The sequence below is a fragment of the Miscanthus floridulus genome, chromosome 17 (genome assembly GCF_019320115.1).
Source record: "Miscanthus floridulus cultivar M001 chromosome 17, ASM1932011v1, whole genome shotgun sequence".
In the NCBI taxonomy this organism is placed as follows: domain Eukaryota; kingdom Viridiplantae; phylum Streptophyta; class Magnoliopsida; order Poales; family Poaceae; genus Miscanthus; species Miscanthus floridulus.
This window is the reverse complement of record NC_089596.1, coordinates 57,448,845-57,454,531: the sequence shown is the minus strand read 5'-3', so window position 1 is coordinate 57,454,531 and position 5,687 is coordinate 57,448,845.

Sequence of the window (5,687 nt, the reverse complement as noted above, 5' to 3'; positions counted from 1 at the left end):
CGAAAGCAAACAACTCAAGGATGAAGTCGCTAGGCTCCGCTTGGCTTAAAAAGATATGATTTAGAGGAGCTGAGGAGCAAGGTGGAATCTTTGAACAAAGCTCTTGAAGGTTCGAAGGCTGCCGAGCAAGTGGCCCTAGAGCAGGCCCAGAAGGCTAATGATGTCATCGAAGGTCTTCACATGGAAGCTGAAGCTGAGAGGCAGTCTAGCCTTGCTTTCAGCGCTCAAGTTGATTTGCTGACCAAAGGTCTGGATGAGGCGAAGGCTGTCGGGCTCTCTGTAGGTGAGCTATACATCAGCGCGCTCAACGAGTTTGGAGGGATCGTGACTTCTTTGCCTTTAGAGCCTTCTCCTTACAATCTTTTTGCCTAGATGAAGTCCAACTTTGCCAAACTTCCTGGGTTTGTTGACGGCGCTGTTGATTTTGGGGCGCTTTCCTCAGCTACCAACCTCTGAAGACCTTGATGAAGTCTGGTTGCAATCATGTAGAAGGTTTGAAGGAAAGGAAGGAGTTTCAGAGTCTGGCAAAGCTTGGGGAATCATCTGGGAATCTGACAAAGTTGATTAGGAATTTTATGAAATCCTTCGGGCTTAGGTTTGGCCGAGCTGACGCTTGTTCCTTGGCGGAGGCACGTCGGGCTGCGGTTCATTGATTACTGATTGTTTGTTTTATACTTGTTTTTTTTTGCTTTTTTCCATTTTGCCTCTTCTTATGCTTATGTTTTTTGTTTCTAACATAGGATTTGAAGAAGGCGGAGGCCCGTTGTGTTGCTGCGGAGGCATAGGCTTCACAATCTCAAAAAGGCGCCCAACAAGGAAGCTACACCTGCCGCCGGAATCGAGAAGCCTAGGGAAATGACCTCCGCCCTAGGGGCTCTAGAGGTGTAGTTTAGATCTTTAGTTTTATCATTTTTAGGGATAGCCGGAGGCGATGGCTACTAGATTGTATTATGCTTGTATGCAGTAGTCTTTTGTGTTTCTAGTTGGCACCTTCGCCCGTTGGAACTTACTGTAAATATTGTACTACGCAGGTTGCCTCCTGGGGGCCTATGCAGGACATGACTCCTTTGACGTTTATCAAGATGGAGTTTATGTTAGCGGTGAATTGTGGGATTATTGGCGTGCTTCTTTTCCTTGAGCTTTTGTCTGCGATATGTGGGCCTTTGTTTTGGATGATATTGATGATGAACACACCGAATTTGTTAGGTCCCTTGCTTGGCGAGGGCCTAATTTGCCAATTTAGGGTCTGAGTTTACATTATGTTATCTGAAGGGCCTTCGTGGCTTTGTAATGTATTTTCATGTTTTGGCCAGGGCTGACGCCTTTTGCATTTTGCCCTTTGTTGCCTTCGGGCTTTTGTATGATTTTGAATTTATCACTTTTGATGGTTGTGCTACAAGGCGCTTGTTGGAAGGCGCATTGGTTTTCTGAATAAAGCTTGATTCAAAGTTTAGCTTGGTCATTTGTTTGATTGTAGAATCTGGTTACAATTATTGTTTAGACCGAATAGGTCTAAATGATGGTGCTTATTTTCTTGCTCTATCCTCTACCTCTTTCTTCTCTAGAAGTTGTCAGAGGTGTGCTAGTGCGTGGACATAGAGAAGCTGAGGTGCTCGTATTTGATCTTGCGCCTTTTGCGGAGGCTCCAGCTCAATTTGAGTATTCATCGAAGGTCATTGAACTCATGCTCATGCGTTGTCTTCACTTGCGCCTGGATGTTGAAGCTTTGGTCTTTGGTCATGCTAGAGCAGCTACGCTCCCATTGAACTTGGTTGATGCTGACCCAACCAGTCGGTGTCTTCAGTTGCGGGGGGATCTTACGAGTCTTCATGCGATACCCTTCCAGAACCTCTGATACTGATCAGTTTCTAGCGAGCTATGGCTACACAACACCCATTGGTGGCTATACAACACTCTGTGGCAGATACGTACAACCTTTCCGTGGCCTTCGTCGGGCAATGCGAGCTGCTGATTTTACAAGTCTTCGCACGGTATCTGCTCTCTTTTGGTCTGTCAAGTACACCCCTGCCTCCATGGTTTGCTTGCTTTGTTTTATAACATGATAAGGTTTTTAGGTTGTGGCTTCCCCCTAAGGGGGTGTCTCGTTTGTGCTATTGTGTTGCGCTGACTGGGGTTGGGGTGAGGGGGTGCTGCCTTTTATAGTCCTCAATCGTTGAGCACCATAAATTTTAGTTATTGGCTAGTGTTAAATCTTTAGATGTGGGCTTGATTTGCATTTAAGTCTTGTAGATTTTTGTACTTTCGATATCTTTGCTTTTAATGCTTCTGTACTTCAACACTATGTTTTGGTGGCCACCTGGTGCCTGAAATAGATAGGTCCTTGCCAGGTGCTTTCCTCAATGCCTGCGCCGAAGGCAGGTCTTGGTTGGGGTTGTGGCCTTTTGGCCAAGTTTTTGTTCCCTTGATGCCTAACGGTGGACAAGTCTTTGTTAAGGTGGCAGGCTATCATATCCATGGAGGTTGTTCTGTGCCTTGTAGCCTTCGGCTATAGGTAGCGGAAGGTCCTCTTTGTCATGATTGAGTTGTCGAATGTTGTGGCTTCGTTGCTAGCCACTTTCGACCTTCATTTTCGATAGGTTTTCTAGGGGAATTCCTTTTTATACTTTAGAGGGTTTTTATATGGGTCCTGGCTCATTAAAACCTCACCTGCGCTAGGAGTCCCCCTTTTGTGAGGAAAAGAGTACAAGCCCTTTTGCATGGAATGTAGAATAAGAAAAAACAAACTATCGAAAGGAGCTCAGGTGACCTTCGCTTATACTTCTATGAAGGTCATCCTCCTATAATTATATGTAAAACCTACGTAAATTATAGATGTTACAAGTGTGAGTAGATGTTGTGCCTTCAACATCTGTTAGGTAGAATGACCCTGGTCTTCTTGCTGCCTTTGCCATGTAAGGACCTTCCCACTTTGTCTGGAGCTTACCTGTAGTAGCTACGTTTGGTTTCCTTCTTAGGACTAGGCCTCCGTCTTGTATGTGCTTTCTGACCACCTGGCTATCTCTCCACTTCCTGGTTTGCTCCTAGTACTTACTAATGTTTTCCACTGCTTCTAGTCTTATGCCTTCGATTATTTCCTTGGAGTATTCTCTGTCTGTTGATAGAACATGTTTCATTATGCGGAGGCTTTGATGCTTAGCTTCTTTAGGCAACATTGCTTCCTCTCTGTATAGCAGTTTAAATGGTGTGAAACCTATTTCCCTAGATGTTGTGGTGTTATGAGACCACACCACCTTTGATAGCTCCTCCACCCATTTTCCCTTGTGGAGGTTGAACAATGTCTTTGAGATTGCTGAGAATACTATCCTGTTACCTCTTTCTACTGCTCCGTTTCGACTTTGGATGGTAGACTGAGGCAAAGGCTAGTGTCGTTCCTAGACTTTTGCAAAATTCTTTAAACTTGTCTGAGTCAAACTGCTTACCATTATCTATAGTGAGGGTTCTTGGTACCCCAAATATGTAAATTATGTTCTGCCAAAAGAACATTTTCACTAAATCTGAAGTGATGGTTGCTAGTGGTTTTGCCTCAATCAATCTTGTGAAGTACTCAATTGCCACGACCGCAAACTTGTTCCCCCCTTGTGAAGGTGGTAATGAACCTACAAGGTCCATGCCCCATCTTTGTAGTGGCCAGGTGTATGGGATAAGTTGTACTGCTGCCGAAGACTTTGACTATTGTGGAGAGGTGCTTTGACATGCTTCACATGTCTTGACTATTTCTTCTATGTCTGTGATGTGGCTGGGCTAGTAGAATCCTTGCCTGATGGTCTTCGTAGATAGTGCTCTTGGGACTATGTGAGACCCACATATTCCTAAGTGGATCTCTTGGAGGAGTTCTTTACCTTCGCTCTGGGCTATGCATTTAAGTAGTGGTTGGACTACACCTTTTTGTATAGAGTCCCATCTACTAGTGTGTAGCTTCTTGCTCTGGTTGCCATTTTTGCTATGCTTGCTTCATCTTCTGAGTGTTGCACATTGTTTATCTAATCAATGATCAACTGCCTCTAGTCTTCAGACTTAGTAGGATTTGTTTGAATGCTTTTGAGGTTGCTTCTATTGCTAGTGTTTGTAATTCTTGGTAAAATTCCCCTCTGGCATGGTAGATTGTTTGCTGCTGCCTTCGCCAGCTCATCTACTTCTGAATTTTCTGCTCTTGGTATGTACTTCAAGGTGAACCCTTGGAACCTTCGCTCCAAAGCCCTTACTATTGCTAAGTACTTGACTAACTCTGGCTCTCGTGCCGTGTATTCTTTTTTGACTTGTCCTACCACAACCTGGGAATATGTTTTTGCTAGTATTGTGTTTTGTGCCAAGTGACTTCGCCTTGTTGAGTCCTAGTATGAGGCCTTCGTACTCTGCTATGTTATTTATTGCTTTGAATGCTAGTATGGTTGCGTACTTGGAGTAGAGGCCCAATGGTGCTATCAGCATGGTGGAGGCTCCTACTCCCAGATGTCCCCAAGACCCATCTGTGTAGAGCATCCAAACTTGAGCTTGAGGTTGTGAGCTTTGATGTACCGAAGGTGTCCAATCTACCATGAAGTCTGCTAATGCTTGTGATTTTATTGCTGTTCTTGACAGATAATTTAGGCCAAACTATGATAATTTTGTTGCCCACTTTCTAATTCTTTCAAAGGCTTCCTTGTTACTAAATATCTCTCCAAGTGGCTAAGACGATGGTACTATTATTTTGTGTGCCTAGAAGTAACGTTTTAACTTTCTTGATGATATTAGGACAGCGTAGGCTATTTTCTCTATTTCTGTATAATTCAACTTCACTCCTGATAAGGCTTCTGAGATGTAGTAGACATGTTGTTGAATGACCCTCGAGTCTTCTTCTTTCTCTTGGACAAGTACTCCGCTGAATGCGTGGTCGGAGGATGCAACGTACAAGAGCAATGGTGCCTCTAGACTTGGCAGTGTAACTAAGAGAGTGCTGGCCATGTAGTTTTTAAGCTGTTGGAAAGCCTTTGACTGTTCTAGCCCCCATTTCACCATGTCTCTGCCTCTTAAAGCTTTGAAGAATGGCAGGCTGCGCTCTGCTGACTTTGAAATGAATCTGTTTAGTGCTGCTATTCTTCTTGTAAGCTTCTAGATTTCCTTTTTGGTTGATGGTTCTACCATTGAGATCATGGCCCTCATATTTTTAGGATTTGCCCTTATGCCTTCGGGTCCTATAATATACCTGAGCATTTTTCCTCTGCTTACACCGAAGACACATTTTTCTGGATTTAGCTTGAGCCCTACTACTCTAAGATTTGCGAAGGTCTCTTTGAGATCTATAATGTGATCTTCTTCATTCTTGCTCATTACCACAATGTCATCGATATATGCTATGATGTTTTTCTACAGTTGCAGGTCGAGAACTGCTTTGGTCATTCTGGCAAAGTTGATCCTGCATTTTTGAGCCCTTCAGGCATTCTAACATAGCAATATGTTTTGAAGGGAGTAGTGAAACTTATCTTTTCCTCATCTTCTTTGTTGAGCCAGATCTGATGATACCCGGAGAAGCAATCCAGGAGGGAAAGACGTCTGCAGCCCATGGCCTTGTCGATAGAGGCATCTATTCTTGGTAGTGAAAATGAATCTTTCTTGCAGGATTTATTCAGGTCTATGAAATCTATGCACATCCTCATTTTGCCATTCTTCTTTGGTACTAGAACTACATT